The sequence below is a fragment of the Dioscorea cayenensis genome, chromosome 11 (assembly GCF_009730915.1).
Source record: "Dioscorea cayenensis subsp. rotundata cultivar TDr96_F1 chromosome 11, TDr96_F1_v2_PseudoChromosome.rev07_lg8_w22 25.fasta, whole genome shotgun sequence".
NCBI lineage: Eukaryota > Viridiplantae > Streptophyta > Magnoliopsida > Dioscoreales > Dioscoreaceae > Dioscorea > Dioscorea cayenensis.
In genome coordinates this window covers 12,926,656-12,931,589 of record NC_052481.1, presented here as the reverse complement: position 1 = coordinate 12,931,589, position 4,934 = coordinate 12,926,656, and the positions used below count along the sequence as shown (strand labels likewise).

General features: G+C 43.0%; 1 non-coding gene across 1 annotated transcript; it reads left to right on the top strand.

Annotated features, from left to right (window-relative positions):
• Positions 1-3,262: 3,262 nt before the first annotated feature.
• On the top strand, positions 3,263-3,369 carry LOC120272848. The gene has a single exon (XR_005540383.1). It is a non-coding gene; the product is annotated as a small nucleolar RNA R71 (small nucleolar RNA).
• The last annotated feature ends 1,565 nt before the right edge of the window (positions 3,370-4,934 follow it).

The following is a 4,934-nucleotide window of genomic DNA, read 5'->3' as shown; positions in this document are numbered from 1 at the left end:
GGATAACTTGAAGACGGGCTCATCGGGTGTAGAGGAGGGTCCGGAGGTCCTTGGGCGCTTGGAGGCGAGCCGTTTTTGTGTTAGGCATCCCTACAATGAAGATAAACTTTGTTCAAGCTCATAGGGATACAAGATAAAGCAAAGGAAAAATGCTAGAGATAGAGGAAAACTCAAGAAAAAAATCCAAGTTTGAAGGTCATACGGCCGTATAGGGGCCGTATGGTCACTATTCATACAACAAGAGTTTCTCCTATATTCAAAGCATCGAAAATTTTTTACAAAAATTTGAAAGAAAATTCATCCATGACATTCACATCATTCAAACCAAGCAAAAATGCTAAAAGAAATCCCACACAAAAATCTCCAAGAATGCCCAAGAAATGAGAAAAAAATAAAACTAGGGCATAGAAAAAGACATACCGATGAAATCTTGAGAAAAACAAGCTTTAAACTCGGGGAAAAACCACTAGATCGACGTCTCAAAATGGATGAGGAGAAGATTTAGGAGGAAAAAAATGAAGAGATTTGGCCAAGAATTGAGTGAGAAAGAAGAGAGAAAAATCGGTGGAAAAAAAGAGAAAAAGAGAAGAATGGAAGAAAGACAGAGAGAGGGGTTATAAAAGGAGGGAACCCGACCCCATACGGCCCCCATACGGGGGGCCGTATGGGCCAAATGGCCCTCTCGGCCGAGAGGATCTGCCCGTTGCAGACGGCCCCGTATGGGGGCCGTATGGGGGCCGTCTGCTACAGCACAGAGCCTCTGTGCTCGTCTCAGACGGCTACCATACGGCCCAGTAAGGCCGTATACCCATTAGAATCAATTAAAACTTCGAAAATCTGCCCCCAATTGATGAAAAAATGATATAGCAAGCTCAAGGACTCCTCCAAAAATGAGTGAATTGAATAAAACGACGATCTGGTGCATGAATTAACACCTAAACATGAGTTTCTCAAGAAGTTGCACAAACATACCACAATTAAAATGATGAGAGCACTACGCCAAGTGTGTGAGCATGAACTTATTCAAAAGTAAAGCAAAACTAAGAAATACGAAAATTTGAAATGAACTAGGAACTAGAATACGAAAAATGCAAGCAAAGACCACCGAACGCTTGGGTTGCCTCCCAAGAAGCGCTTGTTTAACGTCACGAGCCTGACGTACCTCATTCCTTACCTCATGGGGGCTCAAAGAGTTTGATGCCACCCCCAGTTTCCTTTGTAGCATTGTTTCGTCTCGGCAAATTCAGTGATAACATTGAAAAGACCTCAAATTGTTCATGAGTAGAGAGGGGTGAAAAATTTACCTTTCCTCCACGAGAAGTAGGGTGATGAGGTTTGTTACCTTTCTTCTTTCTCCCATGAATCTTCCTCCACATTTTCTTGACAAATGACTCTTTTTTTTCTTTTTCCTTAGCATTAGTGCAGGGCACCCTCTCTTTTGGTTGCTTCAAATTATGAATTTGAGGGTGTTGGTGAGGCTCTCCTTGTTCTTCATTCTCCAACTCTCCCAAGTATTCATCCAAGGGATTTATAGAGAGCACCTCCTGCACACAACTAGAAATCAATCTATCAGTTTCATCAACAAAGTAAAGTGTGTCATCATGATCTAAAGAATGTTTCATGGCGGCCGACAAAGTGTACACCACTTCCTCATCTCCGACTCTTAATGTTAACTTTCCTCCTTTTAAGTCAATCAAGGCACCCGAGGTGCTGAGGAATGGCCGGCCAAGAATCAGTGGTATCTCCACGTCTTCATCTATGTCCATGATGACGAAATCCACGGGAAAAACAAATTTGTCCACTCGGACAATTACATCTTCAACAATCCCACGAGGCTTTCTTGTTGATCGATCCGCCAATTGTAAGGTCATCCTCGTGGGCCTCAACTCATCCAAACCAAGTTTCAAATACATGGTGTATGGCATGATGTTTATGCTAGCCCCGAATCCGCTAGAGCATTTTCTTGGATTCCACCTTCAAGCAAGCACGGGATAATGAAGCTTCCCGGATCTTTCAACTTTTGTGGGAGCTTCTTTTTCGAGAATGGCCGAGCAATTCCCGTAAGTGCAAGCTGTGCCCTCTTCCTCCAACTTTCTCTTGTTCGTGAGGAGCTCTTTTAAAAACTTGGCATATTTTGGCATTTGAGTCAACGCTTCAACTATCGGGATGTTCAAATGGAGTTGTTTGAAGATGCTCATGAATTTTCTGAAGTGAACATCCTCCTTCTCATGCTTCAATCTGGTTGGATAAGGGATTGGAGGCTTATACTCGGATGATTTTGTTGGTCCTTGTTGTTGGAAATTGTCATTTCTTCCCTGATTTTTGTCTTCACTATTTTCTTCAACTAGCTTGGGGTCTTCCCCGGAGGCTACCCCACTTTTCTTGACACTTGGGTCAACTTCGACCCTTGTCTCCACTTGCTTCCCACTTCTAAGAGCAATGGCCTTTAAGTGCTCCCTTGGATTTTCTTCCGTGTTACTCGGGAAGACACCCTAGGGGACGTTCGAATTTGCCTTCGTGAGTTCCCCTACTCGATGCTCAAGTGACTTCACGAAGCTTGGAGGTTTCTCAAAATAGAACCTATCTCACTAAAAGCTGTTCGGGCGTCTTTGAGTGAGTTGAGCATTCACCTTGCCAAATTGTGCATCCATGCTACTAGTTAGATTATTGAACCTGTCATTTGTACTGAGCATGAACTTGGCAAGGACCTCTTCAGTAGAAAACTTCCTCTCAAAGGCCGGTTGTTGGAGTTGAGATCCTTGAGATAGTGCACCTCTTTGTTGTTGTTGGCCTTGGTTCCATGAAAAAAATTTGGGTGGTTCTTCCACCCCGGATTGTATGTTGAGCTATACGGGTTCCCTTGATTTCGTTGCCCCCCAATGTAGTCAACATTCTCAATGCAAGCAACAGAGGAGCTGGCAATTGGACATTGGGGCTGCATCATGCCCACCACCACAAGTATTACAATTCATCATCGATTCGACCTCGAACTCACGCCCATAAGAAGATCAAGCTTTCGAGTCAACACATCAACCTTCAGCGGCCAAGGCATCATTGCTACTAACTTCATAAAGCCCAGCAGTCTTTTTGTGTAGATCCTCTTGAGGCCCAATGTGATTCATTGCTTGCCATAGACTCAAGTAATTGCTCGGCCTCATCGGGATACTTGTTGCTAAGGGACCCACCCGCTGCGGCATCGATGAGTTGGCGAGTAGCATAATTCAGCCCATTGTAAATGATTTGTACTCGCATCCATGAGGCAAAACCATGATGGGGGCACCTTCTAAGGAGATCCTTGAATCTTTCATAAGCTTCAAACAATGTCTCGGACTCCCCTTGTTTAAAGGCTGAAATTTCTTGCCTCAACTTCGCCGCTTTGCTTGGCGGAAAGTATCTCCCAAGGAATTTCTCAACCATATCCTTCCATGTTTTAATAGATCCCGGAGATAATGATGTAAGCCAACGATATGCCCCGTCTCTCAAACTGAAGGAAAATAGCCTCAAATGGATAGCATCATCGGACACCCCATTAATCTTGAATGTAGAGCAAATTTGGAGGAACCGGGAAAGGTGGTCATGTGCATCTTCATTCGCGAGACCATTGAATTGAACCGAGTTCTGGACCATGCCGATTGTACTAGCTTTAATTTCAAAATTGTTGGATGCCACGGATGGTGCTTGAACACTAAACTCATCACCCGTGAATTGGGGTCTTTCATATTCGGATAGAGTGCGACGCTCTTCGGCCATGATTGAAGACTCTCTATCCTCAATTTCAATGTTTTGTGTACCCGAACCTTCACCAACTTCTCTCAATCTCCGATGCAAAGTTCTTTCAATTTCACTATCCGGTGTAATCAATGTCGATGGATTTGAGCGTGTCATGCACAGTACCTTGTAAAACCAAGAAAGATGATAGAAAGTTAAGATCGAAGGAAAAGAAAAATAACGATAAAAAAATGAGTAAAGAATGAAATGGCTAGAGTAATAATCTAAAAGTTTCCTAGAATTCCTTAAAATTCACCGGCAACGGCGCCAAAAACTTGATTGCTTCCCCGCAAGTGTATGGGATCGCCAAGTAATACCTCGCGTGAAGACACGAGGATCGTATTCCACGGGGCTAAGGATCTCCTATTACTCCTTCTCGAGCTATTATCTAGCCTAAGATCTCAAATGATGGATTTTTTTACTCTACTAAAAGCAATTAAAAACTAAAAAAATGAAATTATGACCAAATTAGAGAGAACAAGCAATGGGCAAGCAAGAAATACAAAATAATGCAAAGGCCTATGGATGTGGATCCCCTTGAGGGGTTATCATGCAACATGGATGATGATTTAAAGATGCAAGGGTAAAATGGACCATGAGATTCCAAGTTTAGAACAACCCCAATTTCTCGGCGATTGAACCCTAGTCCCATACGAACATAGATAGGAATTTCTCCCAAATCTACATCCCTACGATTGCATTAAGTATGAGGAAATCTCGCTTAGGAATGAAACCTACTCTTCTTCGGATTAAACCTACATGGAGGGCTACCAAACACCCAATTTCTCGGCGTGATGATACAAGTATCCCCTTCTAATCCATTCATGATCTAATACATGCGAGCAAGTCACATCTACATGCATCACTCATAAAAAGAGCTACGGATTTCTCCTTAATGTAGCACTTAGCATGAAAAACAATGGATTAGATCTCAAAATTACCCAAGCAAAGAATTAACAAGTAATCATCCAAAATACATGATAAAACCCCCCAAGGTTCACCAACACCCGGTGGCCTTGGGGGGTCTAGTGTGTCATCATCCCACAACAAGTAACATAATCAAGTAAAACACACAAGAAAAAGCATGAGTGACACTCCCTAGATGAAATGGTGTAGGAGGAGGTAGAATGTATGCCGAATGATGCTTCCCTCGCCAAAGGAATGCC